Below are 18,786 nucleotides of genomic sequence, written 5' to 3'. Positions count from 1 at the left end.
CCGGCTGCTACTGTCTTCTGTCACATTATCAATAAACACCAATGTCCCAGTGCCACTGGAAGCCATGCATGCCCATGCCATGACACTGCCTCCACCATGTTTTACAGATGATATTGTGTGCTTTGGATCATGAGCTGTTCCAAGCCTTCTCCACTCTTTTTTCTTCCCGTCATTCTGGTACAGATTAATCTTAGTTTCATCCATCCAAAAATACTTTACCAGAACTGATCTGGCTTTTTTATATGTTTTTTGGCAAAGTCTAATCTGGCTTTTCTATTCTTCAGGCTTATGAATGGTTTGCACCTTGTGGAGAACCCTCTGTATATAAGTATATGATTTGCCTGGATAGCTTGTATCAAAGTCTAATAAGAGCTGCGAGGCTCCCGTATCATGGCGATGGCCATTTGGCAGTTACCAGGGGAACTGGGCTTTATAAAAACAGGAAGCATGATGCAGTCCACTAGCCTAAACATTTGAGAAAGCCCATTGGGCACTACGCGTGAGGTGGGTGGTGACATAATCATGCTGGGACTAGGTGGAGCTGTGTATGCAGAGGATTGTATTGGGAAATGCTTGTTTTTTACTTCTGAAATGTGAGTGGATTTTGATATGGAAATAAATTATTTTTATTAGCGATTTGCACAATGGGTCTTTCTCTTGCCTCCTATATGATTGACACCACGCTGAGAGGCAAAGATGTGGAGTGTACAGCCAGTGGGAGTGATGCCACTTATAACACTGCAAAGTGCATATAGACCTCCTTTAATTAGTGAGGTCCATTCAAGCAGGTGAGAAGACACCCATAGGTGGGGAGAAGGGCACTGTGGTGATCAGAGACAATTACTGAAGAGTTTCTAGTGTATGGGACTGCACCCCTTCTTTTCAAGGACATTGAATCATTTGTTAATGGATTGTATATATATGAAAAGATGGACTCACGTTATTAATTATACATAGATGATTTTTACACTGTTTTCAGATATTTATTTATGCACTATAATTTGAATGCACTTTATTGAAGGAGGGCGCTGCACTTTTTTGTGACTATATATATTTATTGCATTTTGTACAGGTGGTTGGATGCATAGTGGTGCTAGCTGCTTCCTACAGTATATAAAGTTGAGTAATAGGTGGTTAATACACAGGGATATCACGGAAATGATTTTCATATTTATAGAACCCTCTGTATTTGCTCTCATGAAGTCTTCTCTTGACTGTAGACTTTGACAATGATACGCCCACCTCCTGGAGAGTGTCCTTCACTTGTCTGGATATTATGAATGGGCTTTTCTTTACCATAGAGAGGATCCTGGGATCATCCACCACTGTTGCCATCCGTGGACATCCAGATCTTTTCATGTTGCTGAGCTCACCAGTACGTTCTTCTTTCCTCAGAATGTACCAAACTGTTAATTTGGCCACTCCTAATGTTGCTGATATCTCTCAGATGGATTTGTTTAGTTTTTGAAGCCTTACAATTACCTTTTTTACTAGCATGGACAGGTCCTTTGAGGCTCGGGTCACACTATTGCGATGCGGGAAGGCTGCGAATTCGCAGCCTTTTCCCGCATCGCACACGCACCCCCGGCAGTTCACACTGCCATATGCGATCCGCTGGGGGTGTCAATGTAATCTTAACGACACCCCCAGTTTGATCGCATATCGCAGTGCGATCGTGCAGTTCGCACAGGATGGGATCGCACAAGTGTGAACCGCTGTGCGATCCGATCCTGATGCGGCTGCAAAAATGCCTCCTGTGCGTGTTTGCACCGGGTGCGATGCGAATTTAGCCATACAAACTGTATGGCTAAACTCGCACCGCACAGCTGATCGCATGTAATGTCGGAGCAGTGCGCTCCGACATTACATGCGAACCCGGCACTCGCATCAGTGTGAACCGGGTCTGAACGCATGATGTAGGTTCACAGCAATAGATTCCAAATGCAAATACCACACTTAGAATAAACTCCAGACCTTTTACGTGCTTAATTGATGAAGAAATAACAAAGGAGTAGCTCACACCTAGCCAGAAAAAAAGCTTTTGATTCAATTGTCCAATTACTTTTTGAATTACAGCTCTTAAATGGCTATTCTTAGGAGCTGTAATTCCTAAACTCTTCATTGGATTTGGACGTACATACCCTAAAATTAAACCTGAGAATGTGCACTTTCAGCCCATATCCATTATATAACTATAGTTTGAATATGTTTTGGTGAATACCTGGAAAAAAAAACTAAAATTGTGCCTGTGTCCAAATATATATGGGTCTGTCTTTACTATCTAACACCACCATTACTGTCACCTTTACCACTGTGAAGAAGGTATACAAGATGAATCAGCAGTAAATGTGAAAAACACTTTTGATAGGAAAATGGGTAGAGTAAAGGCCCGTACACACGATACAAAAATCTGAAGGGAAATTTCGTCCGCCTAACGATCTGCCGATTTTCGGATTGTTAGTATAGTGCTTTCGACAGTCGATTACGGATTTTCGGATGACAAAAACTGGATGTGCAGGCTATAAAATTTTTATCGTACGTTAACACAACGTCCGATTTTTGCTTAATTAGTACAGTTTTCGTCTGAAAAAAATCTTAAGAGCAAGACTAGGCATGCTCAGAAACGAAAGAACACATACAAATCAATTCAACACATGACATCACTTCTGAAGTTGAATTCTGTCGTACGGGAAATTTCGTATGCAACATAAAACGGACGACAGATCGGTTGATAATCTGATCATGTGTACAGGGCTTTAGCCTCCACGCACACTGGCTTAAAAATTGCTGCTTCTACAGGAGTTTTGTTTTCTGCCTGTAGAAGCAACTCAACACAATCCTAGGTGTCCATGCACATTAGGACGATTACAGGCATATTTTAAGCTCAACATTTAGAGGCAGGAAAAAAAACTTTTCTGGTTTGCGTTTCTGATTGAAACTTTCTGGGCGAAAAAATCGCGAAACTCTCCTAAACTCTCTAAAATATGTACAAAAAAATGCTCTATATGAGCATTTTTTCTGCTAAGGGAACATACTTTTTTTAAGCCCAGTGTGCATGGAGCCTAACACTTTTCAGATCGAATCACAACTAAGGGCAAGTCTAAAAGATGCAGTAGTAGTTTAAACATAATGTCAAAATGGGTTTGTTTGAACAAATAATGAGAGACATGGCACTTATAGGAAAAATAAGCAGGCTGTGCAGAGTGTGTATGATCCTGCAATGTAGGGGAAGTCTGCTGTGTTGTAAAATAAGTATGTGCAATCCTAAAGCACAACTGAGCAAAATCAATTTAACAGCGTCCCAAAACAGTTAATTTCAAGGCATGCCATAAATGACAACTGTCATAGTTGCTTGTGCTTTCAACTGAACGGTCAAGCCATCAAATCGCTGGTGTTATAACTGATCACATGTGCAGCAGGAGAAAGTGCAGAGAAGGGTAACCAAACTGATAAGAGGAATGGAAGAGCTCAGCTATGAGGAAAGATTACAAGAACTGAATTTATTCTCTCGAGAAGAGTAGATTAAGGGAGGATATGATCAGCATGTACAAATACATAAGGAGTCCATACGTAACTATAATGAATACTGTAGATCAGCAGATTTAACATAGGCTAAAATGGTAGCTTCCTTGGCTGTCAAGGATGGGGGGGGGTTAGTTCTGCCTTAAACTATAGTTTCACTATCATCTGTCTACAGAACTTGAGGAACAGTTTACAAGGGTATTTTATTGTTGTAAAACAGCATTGAACAAAGATTGTGGAACATACCTCCGCATTTAAAGCCACACACTGTAGGTAACTCATTTACTTTAATCCACTCCCCATGGGTGTGGGAATGTCCCCTCCTGCCACTTCGAAAACTGGCCCAGCGGCTCATGAGCTGCTCGGAAAAGTCTCATGAGAAAGCGGAGCACCTGCTGAAGAAAATGGTACTGGGGTTATGGCTGATATCTTCAGCCATAATCCCGGTAAACCACTTGAAGCCTGCAACGTATATATACCTATTGCGGTCAGCAATTGGTTAACTTGACCAGATGTCAAAGTACCAATAAACTCAATAAATGAAAGTATGAGTTGAAGGCAAACCTTTTTTTTCGTTTTATAGTGAAGAGCATTTAGATACCTTTCAGATTATTATTGCTGTCTGATGGCTGTTCCTCCTCGTAGCCATTATCACTCAAAGTGTAGGGAAATCCCACATTTTGCATAGTCACCAGAGCAGGAATAGAGGAGGGATCTAACAATGGGGACACTAGTTCTAGTGACCCTGCTGACTACAAGTGATGTCCCTCATTTTGGAGGGATTTCCTCCTAATACCTGTTGAGGATAGTTGAGAGAAAGTGAAGGGAAGATCTTCCCAATGGCAACAAAAATCTGTAAGGCAGGGCTTGACAATCCCAGGTTCTAGGTTGCCATGGTGCCAGGAAATGTTGTCCTGGCACCTGGGCTATGGCTCAAATGTTCCACACACAACCCGGCTATGTTTTCTGGGCCCTGCTTATCCATCTGCAGTCGCAGGACCGGCATAGCGGGTGCTGCTGGGAAGAGGGGAGGGAGTGGAGCGCACATACATCTCCCCTTCTTGTTGTTGACCAGGAAGTGACATGTGACATCATTTGCAGGTCCCTGTTGACAGTCCGGGACCCCCTTGACGGCCATCAAGGCTGGGAAAGAATGAAATGCATTGTGATGGGCATTCCATTACAATTAGCTGAGCACAGGGGAGACATGCAGGGTCTTTTAGACCCTGCATGTCTCATTTAAAAGGATCTGTCAACAAAAAAAAACACCACATAGGGGACATTTTGTCTTCTATATGATGCAAAAAAGTTAAGTGAAAAAAAAAAAAAAAAAAAAAGGGATTTTTGTACTTACCGTAAAATCCATTTCTCTGAGTCCACCGACGGACGTAGCTGCTGCTTATTCATAGACTGTTGGGTAAGAAGCCCCTCCCACTAGGAGTGACCAGGCAGAGCAAAAGGCTTTGACACGCCCAGAAGGCTGTACCCCCAGGCTATTACCCTCGGCCTTACGGCTGCATTTCCAGTTTAGTTGCAAGCAGTGGAGAATAACCAAAAAACCCTCAGAAAAAACAGAGGGGTGGGAGCTACGTCCGTCGGTGGACTCAGAGAAATGGATTTTACGGTAAGTACAGAAATCCCATTTTCTCTTTCGTCCACCGACGGACGTAGCTGCTGCTTATTCATAGATGGTTGGGACATCCAAAAGCAGTAACCACTGAGGGGTGGGAAAGGAAAAAACAAACCCAAAGGAATGCAATAAAACATGGAGCCCAACAAGTAACAACTGCGGCTAAAAGTAACAAAACCACAAAGGAGGAGCGAAAAATAGATCGCTCCTTACACGGTGGCCTGCAACACCTTGCGGCCAAAGGATGCATCTGCAGATGCCAGCACATCCACTCTGTAAAACTTGGTGAATGTGTGTACTGACGACCAAGTGCACGCCTTACAAAGCTGCAGCACCAACGTTTGATGGCGGAAGGCCCAGGAGGCACTCAACGCCCGCGTAGAGTGAGCAGTGACAGGGAAAGGCGAAACCTTGCCCTTAAGAGAATAAGCCCGCACCACCATCTGCCTGATCCATCGAGAGATGGTTGCTGCAGATGCAGCCTGACCCTTTCGGGGTCCATCCACATTCACAAACAGAGACAGACGAAAGGACTCAGTAACCTCCAGATATACTCGTATCGCCCGAACCACATCCAAGTAATGCAAAGCAATTTCCTTGGGATGGGAAGGTTTCGGACAGAGTGACGGGAGCACCATGTCTTCATTCAGATGAAAATCAGAAACAACCTTAGGCAGGAACGATGGATTAGGTCGTAACACCACCGTATCTCTATGGATCACCAGATAAGGAGAACGGCAAGACAACGCCGCCAGTTCAGACACCCTACGATCACAGGTGACAGCCACCAGGAAGGCAACATTCTGCGACAAGTCAAGCAATGAAATGCGCCGAATGTTCTCAAAAGGAGGATGCTGAAGAACCGACAGAACCAAATTAAGGTCCCAAGGAGGCACCGGGGACCTCCTGGGGGGAGCCAAATGCTAAACCCCCTGAAGAAAAGTATGAATCAAAGAGTGAGTAGGCAACGGACGTTGGAACTACACAGCCAAGGCTGAGACCTGACACTTAAGCGTGCCCAAAGTCAAGCGTTGGTCAACCCCTTTCTGCAAAAAAAGCAAGGATCCTGCCAACACCAAAGGATCTGGGATGTAGGTGGGACGTCTCACACCAAGCAATGTACGCTTTCCACATACGGTGATAGATCTTCCGAGAAGTGGACTTCCTGGCCTTGAGTAAGGTAGGGATCACAAAGTCGGACAGACCCCTGTCCTTCAACACCTTGCGCTCAACAGCCAAGCCGTTAAAGCCAGCGACCGTAAAGCAGGATGGAAGATGGGACCCTGCGACAGAAGATCTTCCCGCAAAGGAAGTGCCCACGGACCTGCCACCCGTAGCTGAATCACGTCGGCTTACCAGGATCTCCAGGGCCAATCTGGTGCCACCAGAATCATCCCCTCCAGCTCGACCCTGCAGAGGAGACGAGGCAAGAGTTTCAGCAGAGGAAACGCATAAAAGGAGCCTAGCCACGAGGGAATCGACGACCTTGGTTAGAGGATCTCTGGACCGAGCCACAAACTTTGGAACTTTTCTGTTTTGCCTGGAGGCAAACAAATCCACATCCGGGGTTCCCCACCGGAGAAACAACTGGTGAAACACTGGCGGATGCAGAGACCACTCTGCCTGATCCAGGGTTTGACAACTCAGGTAATGCGCCTGCCAGTTGTCTACGCCTGGAATGTACACAGTGGATAGGGCTGGAACCTAAGACTTCGCCCAGCTCAGAATTTCGGATACCTCCAGAGCCGCCAGGGCACCCCCTTGATGATTGACATATGCCACGGCTGTGACATTGTCCGACTGGACCTGGACAGGACACCCCTGAAAAGCGTACGTCCAATGGAGCAGGCCCAACTTGATTGCTCTCAGCTCCAAAATGTTGATCGGAAGATTGGATTCCACCATCGTCCAGGTACCTTGAACGGTCAGTGTCCAGCACACCTCCCCAACCAGTCAGACAGACGTCTGTCGTCACTACCGTCCACAACACTGGAAGGAAGGATTTCCAGTGGAGAAAGTTCAGAGAGCTGAGCCACCAATGCAGGTCCCAGGAGCTCTAACTCAGGCGAATCAGGCTGTCCAGGGATGTGGGGTCCTTGTCCCATTTGACAAGGATCTCCTGTTGTAGAAGTCTCGTGTGGGCCTGAGCATAGGGCACAGCCTCGAAAGAGGACACTATCAGGCTCAGCACATGCATAGACTACCCAAGAGACACCAGATCGCAAGCCAACAGAGACAGAAGCACCTCATGCAACTTCTGCAACTTTGCCGAAGGGAGAAACACCTTCACCGCAGCCGAGTCCAGGATCATGCCCAGCTACTCCAGTCTGGTCGATGGAACCAGTGCAGGTTTCTGAAGGTTGAGATTCCAACTGAACTGCTGTAGAGATTGAATGGTCACCTCCAGATCCCGTTCCAATTGCACAGCAGAATCTGCTCGGAGCAGGAGATCGCCCAGATAACCCAGAATAGCTATGCCTCTCTGCCGAAGTAAAGCCAGTATAGGGGCTAACACCTTGTTAAAGACCCTGGGAGCAGAAGCAAGCCCAAACGGCAATGCTTCAAATTGAAAATGGTCCTGGCCCACGAGAAACAGAGAAACCATTGATGGGCCTGACAAATGGGAACATGGAGATAGGCATCCTTGATATCGATCGAAGCCAACAGGTTCCCCTGATGCAGGAACGCCACCACTGAACGCAGGGACTCCATGCGAAACCTCTGGACGCGCACAAAATGGTTGAACAGTTTGAGGTCCAGGATTGGACGCAATTTGCCTTCCTTCCGGGGAACGGTAAACAGGTTGGAATTAAAACCTTGAAAGCGTTCCTGATGAGGAACTGGGACAATCACACCTTGTGACAGCAAATCCCGAATTGCATCCTGCAACCCGGCAAGACGGTCTGACGACAGTTGAAGATTTGACGGAAAAAAATCTGTCTGGAGGACGGGAACAAAACTCTATCTTGTACCCGGACTGAATCACCTCGTGAACCCACCTGTCGTGCAACAAAGAGGTCCCGGGATCCGGAAAGAAACTGAGACGTCCCCTACCCCTAAAACGGCGATCACCCTGAAATGGGAGATCAGCCAACAGCCATATCACACGTCTGATAAGCACGCTAACCACCAATGCCCTGGCCGCAAGCGGGAGAACATCCAGGTTAGCATCGCATACGAATTGCAGAGTCTGTGATAATTGGTCAGTGAGTTCCAGCGTAGCCGACGGTAACCGAGTGACCGTCATCGCCTCTCTCAGGGCCTTCACCCATTCAAACATAGTCTGAGAAACCAGAGCAGGCCTAAGAATAGATCCCACCACCGTATACAGGTAGCGAGATAAGACCTCAATACGTCTATCAGCCGGATCAGACAGAGACGAGGATTCCGCCACTGGTAAAACTGTTGACTTATGAATACCACATATCTGGGGGTCCACCTGAGGAGGAACCGTCCATTTGCGTAAGATCCCTTCCTCAAACGGATAGCGTCTAGCAAATCATTTGGGAATCGCAGGCGTGCGATTAGGTCGCTGCCATTGCTCTTCCACCAAGGTGGATAAAACCTCTGGGCAGGGAAAAACCCTCGCCAATTTTTTGGCCCTGAGGGACCCAAAGGAAACCAAGACCCCTTGCGACTTAGAAATCGCATCCGTGAGTTTAAGGGTGTCCCTCACCGAGTATATTACAGCATCCACCATCGCCTTTTCCTGTGCTAAGGCCGATGTAGAAACATCCTCTTGCACGTCAGAAACATCTGAATGTGGAGACGCATCCTTCAGAAGAGGGTCTGCGTCGCCATTGACCATGTCAGCCTCAGAATCCGAGGCCTGAGAGGAGACAGGCGAGGAGCGAGGTTGTTTATAGGAAAATACTGCTGCAATGACCTTGTCCATTTTCCTTGACATTTCTTGCATGACAGATAATAAAGACACATCATGAGTATCAGATGCTGGCCACGGAAATTCATCAGGGGTCGCAGATAAACCTGAGGAGTCCATGTTATAAGGATGGCCCATGTGAACACTACATGGAGCAGATAGGGATACGTGGAAACGCTGGAACCTGCACCGCAAACGGTTAAGCAGGGGACACTTGCACCACAGGTTCCAGCAAGTACGCCACCCCCCCCGTGTACCGCGCCTTTAAGAGGTGACCGCTGCACACAGAAAAATACCAGGGAATACCTAAAGCCCCCACGAGGCTTGAAACCCCCCTGAAAATGCAGCAGTCACGTTGTGTTGTGACGCAACGCGTCGGGAGAAGCCGTTTGACGTCACTTCCGGTCTTTGGCTGAGACCGGAAGCTACTGCAATTCACCTCTATAACGCTGCCACGCTATTATGCTGCTATTTCTGTACTTAAATGTGAGTTTTTATTATGTTTTTTAATAAATCTGCTTAAAACTTACTACACTATGAAGTCCCTCCCTTTGTCCATGGTTTGAGCTTCAAGCCCTGCATAGGATACTATACCCATTGATGGTTGATGCTGGCTGTCTAAGGGATTAAGGAGCCTATCTTAGAAGTGACCCTCTTGGCTACTGGAAATCAGTTTCCCGCACATCCGACAACTCGTTTAGACACCAGCACTTTTTCTACTTTTATCTTCTCTTTTTGAGAACTTATGAACTTTCCTGATTAATATTTTTTAAACAAGGACTTTTTACCTTATCACCTGTCGTTTAACCCCCTATGTTGTTTTTTGGGGTATTTGTATATATTTTTTCACATTGCAATTTATACTGTGATTCATCACTTTTATGTTTCCCTGATCAGACCTTTTGATTTGATCAGTGTTTAGCACAGTGCACCTCTATTCACTGTCACTTTTATTTTTAGTGATTTATGCTGAATATTTAATATCTTTATTGTGGTCCATTTTTTTTGCACCTCTTAGTACAGTGCACTTCACCACGCCACTACCATTTTGATCTATTTATTGATTAATTTATTTAGGGTTGCCACTCTCTAGCTTTGATGTTTATTTTTCCTGGCTATTTCATGACTACTATGTGATTGATTAAGTGCTGATTTAATTTACGCTTTCTCAAAGGCCAGCAACTGCACCGCTAGTTACCACACCAGGAGCAGCATGTCTTCACAGCGCGACACTGTGAAAGGAAACACCCATCGCTTCCCCGCCCACCAGAGGCAGTAGCTTCCCGCGCTCTGCACGTCCCCGGAAATGGCCGCCGGCTCCAATGAAGGGAGACAACCCACAGGTTGCTGGGGCCTGTGAGAAGGGGGCCAAACCACAAGAAAATGGCGGCGCACGCCACTTAACATGCGGTAGAAGTGACATGCGGTGTTGTGCCTAATAAGGCCCGGGGGTCCTGGTGGAGGTCTTCCACGGTGAAGACCCCCCCGCAGCGGAAAAGTGCAACCACAACACCCCCCCCACGAGGACACCCCCCCCCCACCATCCGCTACCCTGCCCAGCACCCTCAGGTGCCACACATAGGGGACCCCCACTAAAAGTGTCCCGGGGCCACAATCCAGGGTAGGGGGAGGTCATGGCAGGAGGGGAAGGTCCCAGGCAACCCATCATAGAGAAGGTGGTGATATGCGGAGTGGGTACCTGAGAGACCTACTCACCTTGGAAGGTGCCCACATCCAACCCAGGCCCGCTAACCAGACAGGGGGACTGAACTTACCTGACCACACTGCTGAGGATGGGCATCCAACCTGACAGACTGCCTCCGCACCGCAGTGAGGGCGCTGTCAACCAAAGGGCATGCTCTGCGAAGTCACCGCAGGCCAGTCCCCGTTCACGGGACTATAGTCGCTATGGAGACCCAGCGCGGAGCTACAGTCTGCAAGCGCTCGCTGGCACAAACTGGGTTCCAGCAGGAACCGGAGTCAGCAACATCAAAAATTAAAGAGAAAAATCCAAGAGAAAAAAGGTTCCCTTTATGACGTTTAAAAAAGGAAGCTAGGACAAACGTCCCAGCAGGGAGCTGTTTGGCCACTCCTAAGACCAGGCAGCTAAAACTGGAAATGCAGCCGTGAGGCCGAGGGTAATAGCCTAGGGGTAGCGCCTTTCCCTGTCACTGCTCACTCTACGCAGGCGTTGAGTGCCTCCTGGGCCTTCCGCCATCAAGCATTTTGTAAGGCGGCCACTTGGTCGTCAGTACACACATTCACCAAGTTTTACAGAGTGGATGTGCTGGCGTCTGCAGATGCATCCTTTGGCTGCAAGGTGTTGCAGGCCGCTGTGTAAGGAGCGATTTATTTTTCGCTCCTCCTTTGTGGTTTTGTTACTTTTGAGCCGCAGTTGTTACTTGTTTGGCTCCATGTTTTATTGCATTCCTTTGGGTTTTTTTTTTCCTTTCCCACCCCTCAGTGGTTACTGCTTTTGGACGTCCCAACCATCTATGAATAAGCAGCAGCTACGTCCATCGGTGGACGAAAGAGAAAATGGGATTTTTGTACATACCGTAAAATCCATTTCTCTGAGTCCACCGACGGACATAGCTCCCACCCCTCTGTTTTTTCTGAGAGTTTTTCTCCACTGCTTGCAACTAAACTGGAAATGCAGCCGTAAGGCCGAGGGTAATAGCCTGGGTGTGTCAAAGCCTTTTGCTCTGCCTGGTCACTCCTAGAGGGAGGGCCTTTTTACCCAACGTCTATGAATAAGCAGCAGCTACGTCCGTCAGTGGACGAAAGAGAAAAAATGTTTTAATTGTAAAAAATTTAAATTACAACCAGGCACATAAAATCGCCCCCCCCCCAAAAAAAAATGAAGGCATCTACATATATGTAGGTAAAAATGTAAACATATGCAGTGGGGCGCCTACGCCTGAAAACGTTGATTGGGATACACGTTACATATTGCTGCACCCCGGAATGAGAGCAATTATTCTAACACCAGACCTCCTTCGTAATGTTAAACTGATGACCTATAGGGGGCTTTTAAAGCATCACCTATGGAAAATAAAAGGTATGAAGTTCGTCGCCATTTCACGGGCGCATGTAAATTAAGGGTTGATTTGTTCAGTTATCTATTTTTAACAAAACATTGGGTAATTGTGGGTTTGTGCCCTCTAAAATTAACTTTTAATGTGTTTTTTTAGTGAAAGTTTGTGTTTCCAACTTTTTGTGCAGCAGCAACCACAGCCTCCCAGACACTTTTCAGAGAGGTATACTGTTTTTATTCACCGTAAATCTCCCATTTAGGAAGGGCCCACAAGTTCTCAATAGGGTTAAGGTCAGGTGAGGAAGGGGGCCCATGTCATTATTCTTTCATCTTTAAGGCCTTTACTGGCTAGCCACATAGTGGAATACTTCCATGCATGCAATGGAGCATTGTCCTGCATAAATATCATGGTCTTCTTGAAAGATGCAGGCTTTTACCTGTGCCACTGCTTGAAGAAAGTGTCTTCTAATAACTGGCAGGAGGTTTGAGAGTTGATTTTGAGTCCATCTTCAACCCGAAAAGATCCAACACATCTTTAATAATACCAGCACCCCATGTCCAACGTGCCGGTGTCTGAGTTGAAGTGGAGCTCTGTGCCCGTTACTGGTCTGTCAAGAGTCACTCTAATCTCATTAGTCCATAAAACTTTTGAAAAATCAGTCTTCAGATATTTCTTTGCCCAGTCTTGACGTTTCAACTTTTGTGTCTTGTTCAGTGTTGGTCAGGTTTCAGACTTCCTTACCTTGGGCATATCTCTGAGCATTAAACACCTTGATCTTCTGGACACACCAGGTAGGTTGCAGTTCTGGAATATGATAGCACTGGAGGATAATGGGTTCCTGGTAGCTTCACGTTGATTCTTTTCAAATCTCAACACATTTCTTGCGACCCTGTTGACTGTTTGCAACAAAACGTTTGATGGTTCTGTGATCATGCCCCAATATCCAGTGCTGCATCCCACTGGAAGACTTTTTACAATTTTTGACTTTTCAGAGTCAGTTAAATCTCTTTTTCACCTATTTTGCATGAGGAAAAGAAGCTGCCTAATAACGATGCACACCTTAAAATAGGGTGTTGATCTTCATAGGCCACAATCTCCCTCATTACACAAATATACATCACCTGATATGCTTAAATCCAATAAGCATTCAAGTTTATATAGCTTGAAGTTGGACAATATGCATAAAAATGATGATTTGGTCAAAATACTCACTTGCCTAATATTTCTGCACACAGTATAGAACAGGGGGTTTCACTAACTATTACACCTTCCACCTCCCATCAATTCACCATCAGCATTAACACATTCTACAGTGGTTAAAAAAAGGTTATTGAGACACGTGGCTATATTTACTGGGGTGTGTTCCTGACACTGATTAGAATCAAAAAAGCTTCTTGGGTAAGCAGTAAAATGTCTTCAGTATTACACAACAAGTCTAGTCAAATGTGACTAATGGCTACTAGCTATTCTGTGACATATTATTCCCCAGATAGGACTGCAGTATACTGTAGAACAATTGCATTACAACAATGTTCTACATATCATTCCAAAATTCTCTGTATGTGTAGCTTCTCTTACCATGCTGAGCACACTGGTGAACTTGCTGATTGGCTGTATTAATTTGTCTATATTGTATATCCCTGATTTGGTTGGGTTTGAAGCTTCATTTATGGGATTCAAAGAATGCAAAATCTCCTTAAAAACATATTTATATATATATATTTTTTTAATTCTTACCTAGGTGGATGCAGCACTGGTCAGATTCTGCATCTGTCCCCTGTAGGCTCTAAGACTGAGAACTGACTGACCAAAGACTGCTGATCGCTTGGTTCTCAGTGCTCCATGAACAGAAAGCTGGTGGCCATCAGTCACTGGCTCTCAGCTCTTCCCCCTCCCCCAACGCTCACTGGAGCGCTGGGCTGTGGAGGAGATGGAAGCAGCTGGCTCAGGTTCTCAGCGGCCCCTGAGAGGCTGAGTAAGGGTGCCAATCCAGGCTCTTGGGTGGATCCTAACCAAATGGTCGCAATCTTTCCCCAGCCTGGACCGCCTCTGTGACATCAGCGGGCTGAATCCCGCTGTTGGCTGAAAACATGTCACAGGAGTGAATAACAAACTACACTCCTGGGATCCACATGAGAAGTACAGCCAAACGAGCTTTGGCTGTACTTCTCCTTTAAGTCCCTAAATAGAACAAGTGTTATTACTGGCATAACTAAGAAGCAAGAAAGCTTTCGAATTTACATATAATTCAACATGAAACAACTGTAAACCTCAAAAAGTAAGCTCTCTCATGTGCTAGTAAAGCTGATATCAGCGAAGGCGTTTTTACTAAGGCCTGGAGTTCTTCTTTACACCACATACTCTCCTTTTAGACATATCTGATTCCCTAAAGTCAGGCAATTTGAAAATAAACATTTTAGTTAGCAACTGTTGCCTCTCTTCCTCTGTTCTAATGTTTTAACACTTTCAAAATATAAAGTGTGCAGAGTTTTAAATTAAGCAGTACTTATAGTTTGCTCATTGCCATTAGATCGTTTTACAAAGATCTGTAAATGACTAGTGAACATTTGCACACACAACATTCTACCATGTCTACAGATAGAAGCAGAGGTATTCATGAGGAAACAAAGCCCTGATCCTGAGCTCACCTACTGAGATGGCCCCCTTCGCACAAAGAAACTGTGCCGAACAAGGAAAAGTAAGTTAGTAAAGAGAAAATGATCAGATGCAAAAGGCCTATAGGCAACACTGTGACTAGTCTTTTTCCCCTGCTTTCCTTTTATGTGCACAAATGTCACAGTTTAAAGAGGAAGTAAACCCTCCTCTGTAACTTTTATCCTATAGGTAAGCCTATGATAAGGCTTACCTATAGGTACTGTAAATATCTCCTAAACATGTACCGTTTAGGAGATATTTACCTTACATGCAGCCAGTGACGTCACTGGTGCATGCGCTCTGAAGGAACGGCCGCTGGTGCCGTTCCTTCAGAGTCCCGTGTCGTGACCGTCGGCTCCCACGCGTGCGCGGGAGTGACGTCACCGCGGCTCCGGGCAATCAGATGGCCGGATGCCACGATCCCGGAAGACGGGCGACTGAACATGTCGCCCGTCATTCAGGTGAGTGAGCGGCACGGCGGGGCTCGTTGTAAGGTAAGTATTTCATAATGAGCTAGTATGCGATGCATACTAGCACATTATGTGTTTGTCTTTCAGGTTGTAGAAAAAAAAAAAAGTAAAACGAGTTTACAACCTCTTTAAGGCAAAAAAACATGACAGCTATGTATACAAGTGAAATTGATCTTTAAATTGATGATCATAGGGGCTTACTTGTACAGAAGCATAACGTTTATTTCAGAAAGTCTTACTTTGCCATTTATCTGACATTCCCATCTCCTTTCCTTGTATATTTATGAGGCTGTAATCTACAAACATGTGAACTAGAAAAACTGCAAATTTAGCTTTTGAAAGTTTCACGCAAAATCAGCAGATGCAAGCTAAACTTCAGAACTCAGATTTTGAATATAAACTGGCACGTTCAAAATGGGCAAGTAAGACCAGAGAGAATACTTTCACACTGCAGAGCATGCTTTTTTTACACGGCAGCACTTAAAAAATCACATTATGCTTTTTTAAAAAACCCATAGTACATTTTAAATGTGTTGCCTGCAGAGCATAAAGGCGTGAATAACTGGTTGTTAAGCATGCCGCAGTGCAGGAATGTGAAAAGTATCATAGGCTTTACTTTAAGTGCCGGTTCACACTAGTGCGGGTGCGGAGATCGCATGTAATTCGGAGCGCACTGCTCCTTCATTACATGCGATCTCACGTGCGGTGCGAATTTCAGCCATACACTTTGTAAGGCTGAATTCGCAGCGCATCCGCAGCAAACTCGCACAGGAAGCATTTTTTCAGCCGCCTCAGAATCGGATCGCACAGTGGTTCACACTTGTGCGATCCGATTCTGTGCGAACTGTCAGATCGCACTGCGATCAAACTGGGGGTGTCGTTAACATTTAATTGACACCCCCCTGCGTATCGCATATGGCAGTGTGAACTGCCAGATGTGCGGGTGCGATGCGGGAACAGGCTGCATATTCGCAGCGTTCCCGCATCACACAAGTGTGAACCGAGCCTTAAGGTAAATCATTTTTGATGTGCTGTTGTCCCGCTGGAAAGGTGTATTTTTTAAATAATGTCCACAGAGCAAAACAACATGCCAAAAGGATGATCTAACATGATTTCTTGAAGCGGTAGTAAACCAGTTTAAAAAAAAAAACAAAAACAAAAAAACAGGTCCCCCCATAGGGTCATAATGTGCTAGTATGCACCTAAAAGAGGGATCCCTCCAGCGGCATCCTGTCACTTCTGATGGGAAATTCATTTTCACCTGGTCTTCCTTCCGAGATTGTGGACTTCAGCAGTTTGAATGGCCAAGCCCAGATGACATCACTCCCTTTGCAAGCATGCAGGAGTCACGGCCATGGCACAGTCCCTCGGCATGCCGTCCATTGAGGACACATTGCTCATGCGTCGGTGACGTCCCTGGCTGCTACACATGAAATTATTGCCTAAATGGTGCACATTTTGGAGATATTTACTGTACCTACAGGTAAGCCTTATTTTAGGCTTACCTGTACCTACAAAACAACAAAGGGAGTTTACTCCCACTCTAAAATACACTAAATGACTCCTTAACCACATTTGGGTGGCTTTCATATGACGTCCTTCAGAACCTGCCGCTCGTGCACACCCCTGGAGCTAATCACAGTGCAACTAGTAAGCGCCAGGTTATCGGCATTCCTCTACTCATGTTGACAGCCCGAGTAGAAAAGAGATGATAAGTGGCTTTTCTGACAGGGGGGATCTGCACTGATAATCCATGCAATGATTATCAGTGTAACTCCATCAACCAATGCCCACCAGTGCTGCCTTTTAATGCCCATCAGTGATGCCTGTCAGTGCCTCCTAATCAGTGCCAATCATTGCCCATAAAGGCTGCCCGTCAGGGCCGCCTATCAGTGCTGCATATTAGTGCCTCCTCATTAGTGCCTGTCAGTGCAACCTCATCGCGGCACATAAGTAATGGAGAAAAATTAATTATTTCCAATATTTTATAACAGATACAAAGACATTTTTTTTTTAAATCTAAATTTTTTTAAATGTATTTAGCAAAAACAAAAAAACAAAAAAAAACCTCAGTGTGATAAAAAACAACCCATAGAAAGCTCTCAAAAAATTATAAAAATTGTGTTTGGGTACAGCATTGTATGACCGTGCAATTTTAATTCAAAGCATGACAGCGCTGAAAACTGAAAGCTGACTTTGGGCTCTTTCACACGGCCGCTCCGTGTGTCCACAAATCATCCTATTTTTTTGCGGATGATTTGTGGACATAACGTAAGTCTATGGCATTGCGGATGTCAGCGGAATACCATCCGTTGACATCCAATTTTCTTCCTTTCAGTTCTGTTCCGTTTTTTGGAACGGAACAGAACCCTATTTTTTCATCCGTTCAAAAAACGGAAAGGAAGGAAAATCGGATGTCAGCGGTGTCACCCGCTGACATCCGCAATGCCCATGGACTTACATTATGTCCGCATATCATCCGCAAACGGATGGGATGATATGCGGACTTACGGAGCGGATGACACAAATGTCATCCGCTCCGTGAAAAAAAAAAAAAAAGTCCCGCAGCGGAGCTTTCACACGGAGCGGCCGTGTGAAAGAGCCCTTAGGCAGGAAGAAAGTGAAAGTGCCCTGCACTGAAGTGGTTAATGCATTCTCTGAAAAAATGTAAACAAACCTTTCAAATGTTGCCCCCCCCCTAATACTTACCACGATCCAGCGCTGTGCCCAAGAGTAGTGGCACCCTCCTCTCTCTCGCTCTGCTCACTAAACAAGAAGGCAGCAGCTGGAGCCGTTGGCTCCTGCTGCCGTCAATCAAATCCAGTGAGCGAGGGGCAGGGTCATGTCATGCTTTGTGTGTCTATAGACACACTGCACAACTCAAAAGTGTGCCTGCAGCATCTGTCCCCATAGCAAGCACTTGCTAAGGGGGCAGACACTGAAGAGGAGAAATGGACAGCACTGGCAGGGGACCCGAGAAGCGCTTTGGGGCAGCTTTGTGCAATACCATTTCATATAGAAGGTAAGTATAACATGTTTGTTATTTTAATTAAAAAAAGAAATCTAGCTTTAGTAACTGTGGCGGTCAGCCCCGGCTAGGCAAATTGACATATATATACGTCACTAGCCTGTCACCGGCTTGTGAGCCAATAGCGGGCGAGCGCGCGCCCGCTGGGGCGCGCGCCCACCCCGGCTCTTTCACTAAGGAGTCTGTGCATGTGACCGGCGGACCCGATGTCCGCCGGTCACACTGCGATCGTTGGTAGAGAGGGAGAAAGGCAGGCGACTAATGTAAACAAGCCGCCTGTCATTCTCCCCTGTGTAAAAATGGAGATCAGACGGTTCTACTATGTAGGACCGTTGATCTCTGTTTTTACAGTAGTAGCCACAGCCAATCACAGTTAGAAGCACGCCCCTAGGACACACTTAACCCCTCCCTCTCCAATACAGTTAACCCCTTCCCTGCCAGTGTCATTTTTACAGTAACAGTGCATATATATAGCACTGATTACTGCAGTAATATCACTGGTAACCCCAAAAGTGTCAAAAATGTCAGTCAAGGGTCCGATCTGTTCGGCGCAATGTCGCAGT

At 45.7% G+C, this 18,786-nt stretch overlaps 1 protein-coding gene across 1 annotated transcript in view; it reads right to left on the bottom strand.

The window, feature by feature from the left end:
- The window catches only part of JADE2 (jade family PHD finger 2), an 829,642-nt gene that overhangs the window by 127,140 nt on the left and 683,716 nt on the right, over positions 1-18,786 (bottom strand). The gene's annotated exons all lie outside the window — the stretch shown is intronic.

The sequence above is a fragment of the Pelophylax lessonae genome, assembly GCF_965119305.1.
Source record: "Pelophylax lessonae genome assembly, chromosome: 4".
NCBI lineage: Eukaryota > Metazoa > Chordata > Amphibia > Anura > Ranidae > Pelophylax > Pelophylax lessonae.
This window is presented reverse-complemented; position numbering and strand designations above follow the sequence as displayed.